The 13,428-nt window shown below is 39.6% G+C and overlaps 1 pseudogene; it reads right to left on the bottom strand.

Moving 5' to 3' along the window:
- Nucleotides 1-232: 232 nt before the first annotated feature.
- Nucleotides 233-12,847, bottom strand: LOC124271032 (annotated as a pseudogene).
- Nucleotides 12,848-13,428: the final 581 nt, after the last annotated feature.

The raw sequence follows: 13,428 nt of genomic DNA, 5'->3' as shown, positions 1-13,428 counted from the left end.
ACTGGGGTAGTGCTGACAAATTACACCTTAAGAATTTTGCCAGAATATAAGTTAGGTGCTGTTGATAGTGTAAACCTGAAGTGGTGTCGCAACTGACAGAGGAAAGCAAACAACGCCAGTTACTCATGAACTGAAAGACTCCGAACAATTTTCTGAACTTGAATTCCCATCTGTGTAAATTATGTAAATCTTTGGATGTAAGACGAACATTAAAATGCTCGTCACATTTCTTTTAAAGGAACACTTGGTAAAGGATGACAACGACCGCCACCAGCAGCACCAGTTTGAGGAGTCTGTGGGACGACTGCTTCTGTGTACCTTCAGGCAGAGGTCTGGTCTTAAAGGGGTACTCCATTCTGTATGTCTTGGTCATGATGGCCTCCCGGGCCCCAGACCACGTGCCCGGCCCCCTCAGGCGATATTGTTAGGGGTGGTGGGGCCGAAGTAGCACTTGAGTCCAAGTTGCGGATCAGTCAGCAGAAGACGTCCTGGAACAGAGATGTTGTGTAACGTGTAGGGTGAAGAAAAATATGTACATATATATGTGAACATTTCATCGTGTTCTAAGGATTTTCTAAACTGAAATCAGTCTGATAAAATCTAAACTCTTGCCTCCAACCATAGATTCAAAGTGGACCAATGAGACAGGTCAACTGCCTGAAATGTGTTCGATATTCTGGAAAATGTGTTCAGAGAATGTATATCAAGTAGTTTTTCTACATTTAACTAGGGGTGATAGTTAATGACACATCACCTGTGGTTAGGTATGTCTTGAAGTGAGATAATTAAACATACTCAGTTGGATGAACCTCCCATTCTACTAAGGAGAGATAATTCTTTGCTCACCTATATTCGGCCGACACCCCACAAGTTCTGCCACTTCGTCCTTGAAGTCGATGTAGTCGACCAGAATGGTGTGACGCTGGGACTCGACATATCTCGCCCCCATTTCCGCCTCTTTCTTTCCATTGTCTGCCCACATCTTGTTATTTAAAGGGAGACTACATGTGGAATGTGATGGAATGAATGTACATACAAGTCTATGGAAAGGGATTTGTCGCTTCTATCTGTATACAACCAAGTTTCCATTCTGCAGTAAAAGGAATAAGGTGCAGATGTCCGTGCAAACTCTAAACCAACACACAAAATTCTTGGGAAAGTTTCCAAAAATATGGTTAGTCTTACATTTGCAGAATCGGATCAGGTTTTCCCATGTAATAAATGAGTGATAGATTTTACGATGTATACATGAACCAGAAAACACTCTGGCTGCTAGACGACACTGCAATTCTGCAAGGGGAATAAGGGCACCGGAAGATTGAAAGCAACCAACCACCACCAATGTTTGTTTCGGTAAGTCAGGTGGAAATATATATTTGAACATATTGACCTTATTCTTCTGAACGTTGATCACAGATTTATCGATGAACGGGAAGCCGAATATATACCCTGTAGCCAGTATGATAACGTCGATATCATCTTTCACCGTCCCGTCAACGAACTCCACGCCAGTCTTGGTAAACCTCTTGATGTCAGCCTTGATCTTTAAAGAGCCAGTCGCGATTCTGTTGGACATGTCATCGTTTACTGTAGGATGTTGAGCAAACACCGAGTGTTTAGGTTTCAAGGGGTACAGCTCGTGGTCGAAACGTTTGTTGAGCTGTTTCTGAAATATATTGTTCAATGTTTCTGCGGGCAAGGAATGTCGAATTGTATTGACAAAACGTGTGGCTGTTTGAAAATCGCTAGGTATACCATTGTCCCCAAGTTTGTTGAACACCCAGGTACCACGCCTCGTGCTCAGAAACACCTGTGGAAAGAAGAATCTAGTTTGATATTGCTGGAATAGTGCTAAAAGTATCGTAAAACAGTACTCACTTAATCATTCAGCTCAGGCAAACTCGTATAGGATCCAGTATTTTTGTATCAGCCTGTCCATAGTCTGGATGAATGTGCATGTGGTTTGCTTTGTTGCACTCGGGAATATTTCACTTTATTACCTACGAGGGCGAACATATCGGGGTTAATATTTTTCATACGATGCCCTAGGGCCAAATATCACTTTGTCATGGTGACGTGACGTCATGAACAAGGCTATGATGTCACGTTTCTTCTGTGAGGTTGCGTTGTACATGCGGTGACGACGGGTAGACAGCCAATGTTTAAAAGTAGATTTGGGTTATTTTCCTCAATTTAACGACTTCGGTAATAAACAGAATATTATATTCGTGCCCGTATCATACTATGTTTACGACGCTCGTGCCTAAATATCGGTATATCCCTCGCTCTCGCTCGGGAAATACCAACTTCAACCCATACTTCAGTTGGTTTTATAGTGCTAGCTCACTGAGATACCATGCCGCAGTTAAACATGACTACCCCACTCAGACACATTATACTGACTCCGAGCTAACCAGTCCTTATTGTACCAATTAATGCCGAGCGCCAGGCAGGGACCAACAAGTACCATATTTTAACGTCTTTTGGTAATATGGTACTTGTACCATGGTATGATGCGGATGGGGATCGAACCCACAAACTTCCGCTCTCCATGAGTATATAAGTAATCAGTTTCGGACATCAAAGCATTCCTAAGGAGAACAATAGCATTCCTAAGGAGAACAATAGAATTCCAGGGGAGAACAATAGCAATTTTAAGGAGTACTCCTACATACCAAAGGAGTTTTCAGGAGCACATTCCATAAATTCCAGCGAGAACAATAGCATTTTTCAAGGAGCGCTCCTACATACTCAAGGAGCTTTCAGGAGCACATTCCATAAATTCCAGGAGCTGTCTTTTGAACCTATTCCATGACATCATTATATAATGAGATTACTCATGCTGATTGGAATGTGTATTGAAATGTTATGAATAGGAACCAAGCAAATTTGATATATTGAAATCATTGCTATTAAATTTGAAATGGGTGGAATGTTGCTCATGTCTATAAATTCATAGCTGATTCTAACCGCTTTCAATAAGTGCTTGGTACCATAAGTAATATGTTCATTAAGTAGTACATCTTATTTGTTAACACTTGTAAGCTAGTCTGTCGTACAGACCCTGAAGCAAATATATCCAAGAAAGCCCACGCAAGTCTAGAAAATGTGGCAAGTCTAGATTTCCTCAGCTTCTGAAAATGAAGAAAGTCTCAGGGCTCCTTTTCATTATATTATATATTTTTTTTTTTACTATGAACTTTTTTCAGTAAAATATGTTCATTTCAGAGACTAGTTGTTAGTCTAACTTGTAAGCATGCATCACTTCTTACGTTATATTCCATCTGAATTCCAACCTAGAAATGCAGCAGTCTATTTCCTTTTATATGTAATATCAATGTTCAAACCATGTACATATAGCTTCTTTGGAAATAACATATTGTTTAAATCAAATGGTTTGAAAAAAGTACAAACATATGTCAATATGAATGGAAGGCTTAGCCTGGTGAGTCACGCAGACTGGAATGTCAGTTACTGAAATTGAAAATATTCACCCAAACGCAACCGTCCACGTTAAAGTGGGACGAAAGTTGGTCATCTCGCCTCAAAGTTGTGTTTTGGCGCTACACTCCAGCGGATCGCAATTTTTTCAATCTAAGATATACTACCCATCAAAAGCTTAAACTCACTAGTGAAAATTAAGTAAAAATACAGGTTAATGGTTACCTGCGGCAAAGATTAATTATTTACAAAACCCTGCAAGATATCATTACACAGCCAACTTGCATGAATTCGATATGGGTCATGCTTCCACAAAACAAGGTCATTTCCGATTTCCGTAATTCTGCAACAAACATAACTCTCTGAGATTGGAATGTGTATTGAATGTCAACTGAGTATTTCTCTACTCCAGCAGGTAAAGGGTTAACAGAATGTATGAAATACAGCTCACCTTTTCTAGCTCATTGTACATGTCTGCATATGAATATAATTCTGCAGTATACAAGCAGGTCAAAATTAAGACTATTCTCTGCAAGAAATGAAATATCAAATGCTCAATGGATGAGAAATGTTACTTATAAGTCAATCAATTCTAACAATTTGTACAAAGTTTCAATTACATACCTTCAACTGAACACCATAGGGTTTGCAGAAACACCGTTCCTGGTCTTGAATTTATAACACTTTTTTCACTTTGCTTTTTAGGATAGGTATAGTTTCACACAACTGCTTATCATTCAGCTGAATCACACGCCAGACAGACATGTGTTCGTTCACCTGTACCTGTGATATTTTTATACCAACATAAAATAAAATCACGTATATCTTCAATGTCTTACCACTTTATTTTGAATGTTTAATGGTAGACGCTATTCAGAAAATGTCACGATTTATATTACACTATATCATGACTTACAATTCCTTTGAATTTTCAGTACACATATTCTATTAAAAATGTCACGATCAAGATTTGCAAACCTTTTTTGTTTGCAGACAAATAAGAAAGTATACCATATGACCTCTTTACACTATTATCTGATTATTGCATTGTATTCAAATAGTTGTGCCACAAAATATTTTATTGATACTTCATCAACTACAACCTTTATATTAAACTGAGGTCAAATTTAGTTTCATGTGTTTTCTGTGGGAGGTTATTTAGTATGTATGTAACTCATTAATAGCTAAAGATATGCATGACGTAACAAGTCAGCCAAGTCATGGTTGGGTGTATTGTTCTCATGCACTGATACATTCAGCCATCTCAGCCTTCATTAAAGCAAAACAATGGATAGTATAAAAACGTAGTAGCCATTTCCAAATAGGGAAGTGCTGACACAGAAAGGAATGTGTATTCACGTGACAAGCTCACTGTGTGGTCATTGTTGAGATGTTATTATAGATCATGAGCCACAACTGACTAGTGTGGGGGCTGCGACTTGGTGAGGTGAGGTGAAATTGGGTTTTACGTCGTGCTTGAGAATATTTCGCTCATATGACGACGTGCATGCACGTGTATGTGTATGTGCGGCTGCTTGTACTAGCCCAGACTTAAGCTGGTTTTATAGTGCTAGCCCACTGAGATGCCATGCCGCAGTGAAGCATGAATACCCCACTCAGACACATTATACTGACTCCGAGCCGACCAGTCCTTGTTGTACCCATTAATGCCGAGCGCCAGGCAGGGACCAACAAGTACCATATTTTAACGTCTTTTGGTATGACGCGGTCGGGGATCGAACCCGCGACCTCCGCTCTCCGGGCGGACGCTCTAACCACTACACCACGGAGGCGGTCGGCTGCGACTTGACACTATTGAAAAGAGATGCCGTGTGTCAACAACCTATTTGTGAGCTTTTTAGGTAGATAGCAGAATTCGAAGAACAGCATTTTGCAAAAATATGAAATTATCTAAGCTGTAATCGTTTTGTGTTTTATTCACACGAAACATTCGAGTTCAACAACACCACCTGGATGTATTGTAGGAATACTTCATTGGTAAATACTTTAGGTTTTTCTACTTATTTGGTCAAAGCTTCTTTAACTTGCTTTGTTGTTACCTCTCGGTAGTTATGTAAAGTGCATGAACACTCATACACACGCAATGTATGCATGACATCAAGGTTAGACGTGATAACAGATGCTAATACACTAATGCTATATTAACTTGGACTCTTCATTCAGCCAAAACATGGCGTAGCAGACCTTTCCATATAAGGTTATGCTACTACTTGATCACCGACCAGAGCCAGAGCAGGGGCGGTCTTGTGAAAAGACAATTACACTGGTGTCAGCATATATATATATATATTCTGGGGGTTCGGGGGGGCGGTGGGGTAGCCTAGTGGTTAAAGCGTTGGCTCGTCACGCCGAAGACCCGGGTTCGAATCCCCACATGGGTACAATGTATGAAGCCCATTTCTGGTTTCCCCGCCGTGATGTTGCTGGAATATTGCTAAAAGCGGCGTAAAACCAAACTCAGTCAGTCAGTAACAGCCTGTTCAAGATCATATTGTTTTGAACAATAGGATTGCTGAAACATATTTACAATGTGTATGACACCATAGAAACATGAATTAAAAACAACGAAACAAAAATTGTAACAGACCTTTTATTAACAACATAAGGTGTCAGTCTTCACAAGTGTAGGATTCAAGGGATTTTTCACAAGAAAAAAAGCAATCTTTTGGTTCAATGATTTTAAAGCTTGTATTGTGTTTTAGTCTTAACATGAAACATGAAACAACTCAGATACAGCAGGTATAGAACAGAAGACTATCGTTTAGCGGCATTTATGCCACAGAAACATGTTTGTGTCCTGGGGGTCCCAACTTGGCTGCTCTCCTGATGTATAGGACCAAGTGTTTCTTTGATAGGGAGCTGTTGGTGTCATTTCGAGAAAACTGTTTTGTCTTCTTGGCAGGTTGTGTTTTTAATATGTGGATAAGTCCACATCTCTTCCTTCCTTTATGTCGGCTTGGTGACTGATTCTTCTGTGTCATTATTATGGGATGATAAAATCTCGACTGAAGGGTTGTAACGCAAGACAAGGATTTTATTCTTGCTGACCCTCATCATCATCATCATCAGTATCGTCATCGGCAGCCATGACAGATTCACTGTCACTTTCTACTTCGGGCATATCTATACGAGTCAGAATGTCTTTCATGATCGTTTTCATGAAACGGGTTATCTTGTTTTTGATGATAGATTGATCAGTGCCAGGGTCCATATCACTCAGGCTGTCTAGGTTGGGTTGAAATAGAGGTGCCTGTTTAAAGTATTGAGTGAACTCTATGACATTGTTAAGGCTATTGGCCAATTCATTTCCCCATATCTGTTTCATTTTTCTGTCAATCCAATCTTCTGTTCGACCCTGTTGTCTGTACTTTTTCCTTTTGAGTTTCATCACGTCATGGTTGATGTTGTACACACGATTCCAGATGCGTTGTAAACCCACATTTTGCCACTCCTCCATGTCAGTGCTTGAAGGCTTCCCACGACATTGTTTTCCAGCAGAACCTCCTCCTTTCTGTACAGGAAGTTGTTCCTCGCCTTCACTGTTGTCGTCACTATCATATCTGAGACGTTTCCTCTTGGATTTCAAACTGGTGTTTGCTGGACACCATGTTTTGATATGTCGCTGTAGATCATGCATATTGTCTATCAATACGCCTCAGTTGGTACACGCAGTGGCCATGGTGAAAGGTCCTGTGTCGTCACTCGAGATGGATGCTGTTTCAGTGTCGTTGTCAAAGCTAAGAGATCTTTCTTTGGATGTGTGATCAGCACAAATGTCGGAAGCTGTCTGAACGTCTAATACTGGAGAGACCTCTTTTACCTGTTTTGGTTGCAAACCACTCTGTTGATCAGATGTATTGAGGTTGGTTTTCAAGAGATTGACATGGAGTCTATTCTTTTCACTTGTACTAGGTTTGAGATCCACTGTGAGGTGTCCATAAGGTGTTTCAACAGCCTTTTCATAAAGAGTCATAAATCTACTAATGTCGTCAGGAAATATCCTTCTGGCAAATAACTTCACCTGCTGTCTGTCCACTGGTGAATTGAAAAGTGTTACATAATGTGAATTTAGAGCAATGTCACGAGATTCCTTACCTCTTGGGAAGAGGTTTTGCAATAGCAAAAGATAATAACATTTTGTGGTGGGAGGTTTGAGTAAACAGACGGAAATCCGCTTATCGTTCTTTGCTTCAGACAGAAAATCATCCAACACCATCATATTCTGGTTGTAGGCATCAAAGTAGTTTTCATCTTCTATATTGTAAGGTATTCCTTTCACAAAACGTACTTGGGGTAAAGTTTGAAGAATGCTATCATAAAGAGGTTGCCACACGGTATAACACCAGACTATACAGTCAGGTAGAGGTTGAATGAATCCATGTCTTAATAGGTTGAAGACAAACACTGACTTTCCACATCCACTGGGTCCGACGATGATGCCATTGGAGGGAATCAGAAATTTGAATCGTTCGTGCTGATTGTGCTCCTCCTGCGAAGGAGGAGGAGGAGGAGGAAGTTGTTTATCCTGAGGCGGAGTAAGATGTTTATCCTGAGGAGGAGGAGAAGGAAGTTGTTTATCCTGAGGAAGAGGAGGATGTAACTCTTGAATTGATCCATGCATATGCATCTGCTTCTGATGTCTTTGTAAATTATCTTTTCGCGTAAATCTCTTGTCACAGTCTGGACAGGTGGTAGTGAGCTCCATAGTGATGTAACACAAGTGGGTGATTAGAGGGTCTGAAGCATTCTTTTATACCTTTGAGCCATGTTACGTTTCAAGGCAGCTTTAGTCCGTTTCATAATGATATTGGACACAGGTTGTATTTTCAGTGCAGTCTTCTTTTTGCCCTTCACAGTTGCCCTTCTTTTTTTCTTGTTAGATGTAACCTGTCTATTCAGCGATCCCATTGTTTTTCTCTGACGTGTTTTTGTTGACTTGCTCTTGCCAAACTTTGTGAACATGGGTGTAGGGCCAAATATATCCCCAGAAGCTCTCCTCATGTTGAAAAAGGACGTCTTATCCGTCAGCAGGCAAGAGTGAAATGCCAGTCATTAGATACTTCAGTTTAGTATTATTCTACTTTCTTACTATGCAGGATATTTTTGCAAATGATATTTGCATTTGTACATTTTTCTTATACCCAACAAAACATCATTTGATCTAAACTACTTTTTATATATTTATTTTTTTCACATACATCAATAGCATCATTGACAACTGAAACAAGAAGGTGTACAGTATTTGAAGTAGTGACAAATATATTGAGATACAAAAGTGTCATTCCATATAAAGTTCCTTACATCAAATTGATGAAGAAAGTGATGAAAACTCCAGTTGGTTTTACATTTACATAAGAGATAATACAAACAATAGAAGCCACATACATTTGAATCTACAGATTGTAACCGTTCACCATTGTGCAAGTAAGATTTAACATAAGACTTTAGATAACTATCAAATACAGCATCAACTGGTTCTGCTAAACTATCAAACAGTTCTGCTCTAGTTCCTTTGAAATACATAGCCACCCAGTGGCGACCACTCTTTTGTCTGCTGTCTGTATTCACAATGACACCCACTCCTTTCTTCAACAGTGAAGGTGTGAGTGTGGGTAAAGTATCTTTAGCATACACTCCCAAGACATGTCTCTCTAAGACTGAATCACACTGTATGGCACATTGCAATTCTGAGGCTTTCATGTTGATGATTACTTGATATACACATTCCTTGCCTTATCAATTTCTATGATAGAGTTTCTTTCACTCATGATGACACAACTCAAAGTTTTGGTGAGAGCAGATTTGAATTCAATTTCAAGTCTCACATTTCCCGATTTCACCAGATTGAGATATTCAGTTCCTACTTCATCCTTTAAATCTATGTTTGACTGGTTTGTGTAAACTATAAGCATCTTGGTTGTTCACAAATCGTTTCACCTTCCTCAGCTTGATACTATGGTGACTCTTTTTCTTCAATTCATCATGCAGTTTGGAGGGTCCATAATAAGCGCCCGGATTGTGCCATAATAATACTTTTCTAATGTTTGGAGGGCCATAATAATACTTTTCTAATGCTTTTGCTGTTTCAACTCACTGCTTTTCTTTTGGGAACTCATGTTGTACTGAGGAGAATGTGACTTACTAAACAATATATATAACATAAAACACATTTGGTTTGATTATTTATTCATTCCACCACTATCCCTATTACAATTCACAAAAGTGTGTTACAGTACATAATGATCATCACCATGTTACAGAGCATGATTAAAACACCTCTGAATTTACACTGATAGGATATGTCCTTCAAAATCTTGAGATAACATGTCTTCCATCATTCCCTCTGGATCATAGTCACACAAACAGTCAATAAGTTCATTATAACACACGTGACACTGGACTTGTCCACTATTGCAACTCACGTGACGCAGCATATTATTGTGACGACAAATGCTACAATTTCGTTGAAGAGGAGTAAGTTTCTCTTCTTCATATGGATCTTCCGCTGTTAAATCACCTGCGACATTCATCTCCATGTGTTGTTTCTCTTGCTGTTCAATGTCTTCCATGAGTTGTGTGTAATCCAACCACAAGTCATTTAAGGTGGACTCTGTTGGAAGCCAGTCATTGAAGTTAGGTTCTGTAGGAGGTGTTATAGGTTCTATCAGGAGTGATGGAGATGGCTGCGGTGCAGTAGGTGAAATAAAGCTGACACATCGCTCCTATCAATAAAGAAAACAAATATAAGATATAAATTGAGAAACAAAATTATTTCATTGTAAACAATTAGGTAGAACAAATATAATTAATTATCGTAATGATTACACTTACCTTGGTTTGATTGCTGGACTGGCTACCTCCTTTTTGGTCTTTTGCTCTTCTTTGCCACTGGTTGTCTCTCGTTCTCCTTCACTTTTCTAGTTTTCTTAGCCTTAGGAAGAGATGCGATGGGAGATTTTGATTTCCGTTCTCTGAATTCTCGTTGGCAGATGTGGCAGCAATTTTCATGTAATCCAACAGCAAACTCAAGAGAGCGGGCGATACTGATGGCAGTTTCTCTTCTAAGGTCTTCATTCGCTCTGCCATCTCGGTGTACGTGGTTTTGTACAACTCACTTGTTCGCATCATAGTTTCATGCAAATGTACCTGAGTATTCACAATATCCTTCACTTCTTGAAACACACTAGTAAGTAACTGGTCTGTTGAGAAGCCTATACGTCTCATGTCCAACACCTTCTGCGCCATATTGATTGCGAGAAGAAATGCTTTTCCAAAACTCTTCTGGTCTATGATAGCAATGATAACTGATTTGAAATGTCTTATAGTGGAAGGTGCAACATGGGATTGTGTAGTGCTTGTGCTGTCTGATTGGATGTAGAGTAGTACACATGCTGTCTGATTGGTTGGTTAACAAGACACGATAAATGGAATGGCAAACAACACAAATATTTAAAAGATGTAGGTGGCCAACATTCCACCCATTTCAAATTTAATAGCAATGATTTCAATATATCAAATTTGATTGGTTCCTAGTCATAACATTTCAATACACATTCCCATCTCCGTGAGTCATGATGTTAAATAAAGACGTCACTTAACTCTTTACCGGCTGGTATAGAACCATAGTGTAGGCTATCATTGTATACAATAGGGTTAAGGGTTCAAAGGACAGCTCCTGGAATTTATGGAATGTGCTCCTGAAAACTCCTTTGGTATGTAGGAGTACTCATTAAAAAATGCTATTGTTCTCCCCTGGAATGCTATTGTTCTCCTTAGGAATGCTTTGATGTCCGAAACTGATTACTTATATACTACTAACGCGATTGGCAAGATTCAAGAAAAACATGTCAAATATACAGACTTGGCCTTGAGTACACTGCCAGCACAACCCAACCCCTCTCTGATGCAGTTTATATTTTAATCTTTTAAGTATAATGATAAAAAGTCAAGTGCCAGGATGACCCTAACCCCTTTTGCTGCAGTCATTTATTTGAATCTGTAAATAATAAGGTGTTCATTACAGCGTTCGAAATAAACGCCGGCCCCGAGGTCCAGCTCTGTTTGTTATTGTATCGGGGCTGAGGTTTGAAATATTTGCAGGCCTTTGTGGCCTTCAGTAAATTATCTGTCAATGTTGTTTTTTTCAACTGAAATCTTGCCCATATTGTTTATTAGACCCGTGAAGATCCGGGGTAGAATAGGTCTTTAGCAACCCATGTGCTTGCCATAAAAGGCGACTATGCTGGTCGTAAGAGGCGACTAACGGGATCGGTTGGTCAGTTTTGCGGACTTGGTTGACACATGTCATCGGTTCACAATTGCGCAGATCGATGCTCATGCTGTTGATCACTGGATTGTTTGGTCCAGACTCGATTATTTAGAGACCGCCGCCATATAGCTGGGATATTGCTGAGTGCGGCGTCAAACTAAACTCACTCACTTTTCTTTATTAACTTTCGGGAATCATCCATGATCCATCATGTTACGATTCTTACAGTTTCACTTTCTGGTATTTCAGCGCTTTGCGCGTAGGAATGTCAACACCAGTCTGTAACAAAGAAAAACTTCTCTCAGCGCCAAAGGCCTCGCTAATTGAAACAGTGTGAAACTGTGTACAGAGTAGTCTATTTTTGTTAGTATTGGTTTGATTTTAACAAACTGGGTCTGCGGATTTCATTCAGAGCATGTAGATTTTAAGGCCTGCAGGCGGCAGGAGGTCCTAATGGCCAACTGGCAGATTAAAGTATTGCAAACACTGGTTCATTATATATTGCAGGGTAAAGTGAGGTGAAGTTTAAACCTTTATCTGGATGAGCATGCTTGTGCATATGGAGGTCAGCAGTCTGTCTTGTGTTGACTGTAGCCACCAGGCAATACATGGATGTTAAACTGAGATAAACAAATCATTAACAGGTTGCATAAATTTCAGTTTATCAAAAATATCCCATCAATATCAATGGAACTATGGAATATAACTTGAACAAAATATACTACCTCTACAGGTCCCTATTCCATTTAAATGCCCATATCACCCATAAAACACAATTTAAACAAAATATACAGCCCACACAGGGCCCCATTCCATTTAAACAAACAGCGGCCCATGCGAAATAATCAATGTGTTTACCTGAGTGTTGTGCATGTAATTGGGGAATTCTTTGGGTATAGGGAAGTCGCTGAAACACATCATCTCCTTGCTTGTGTTGATGACAGTTGACTTCATCACGCACGCTTGATCTTCGCAGATTGTTACCGTGAAATTACATAATCCCCCGAGCTCGTCAGTTCGCTCAAAACAAAACGGCTCCAGATTTTCGTCCACACAACATTTGATGGCAGTGAGACCGCTACACCCGGCCCCAATGATTGCCACCCGCTTCGCCATTTTCATTCTTATAATGGGTGAAGCGAGTGCAATAAGCAGCCTGACCTTTTCCGACTACGCTCTGTATATAGAGCAGTTTGGATCACAAAGGACAGTTTATTCTCATAGTCTCGTTGCTATGGTGAATTTGTTTGGCAATAGAGTGCACGTTTGTAGCGACCAGAACTGGGATACGACCAGAACTGGGATAAACAGTCCACAATTTCGTAAAACCCTATTTACTGCAGTACTGCTCCCGGTTAGCTCTAAAACTTAAGGCGATCTATGCGCGGAATATGATTTAGTTAATGTTTTTGTGAGGAGACACTGAAAATTATCAGTTACATATTTCCATATTCCTCTGCAAATATGTAGCTAACATTTAATTTTCCAATATAGGTTGGAAGCACCTTTAAGGGTTTCCAATATTTTTGTACTCGTCAGTTATTCAATCGTTTATATCGTGTGGCAATTCCCACTCAAGCAAACCTCTCATGGTGTACGATGTTTCATTTTCATTAACTGTGTTGTTTTATAATGCAAGCATCATGTAATTTACATCACGTAATAAATATCATATAATCGGCAACGTTAATGGAAAT

This window comes from Haliotis rubra, unplaced genomic scaffold (genome assembly GCF_003918875.1).
Source record: "Haliotis rubra isolate DU_JTF1 unplaced genomic scaffold, ASM391887v1 Scf157, whole genome shotgun sequence".
In the NCBI taxonomy this organism is placed as follows: domain Eukaryota; kingdom Metazoa; phylum Mollusca; class Gastropoda; order Lepetellida; family Haliotidae; genus Haliotis; species Haliotis rubra.
The sequence above is the reverse complement of the archived record's forward strand: the minus strand, read 5'-3'. Positions and strand labels throughout refer to the sequence as shown.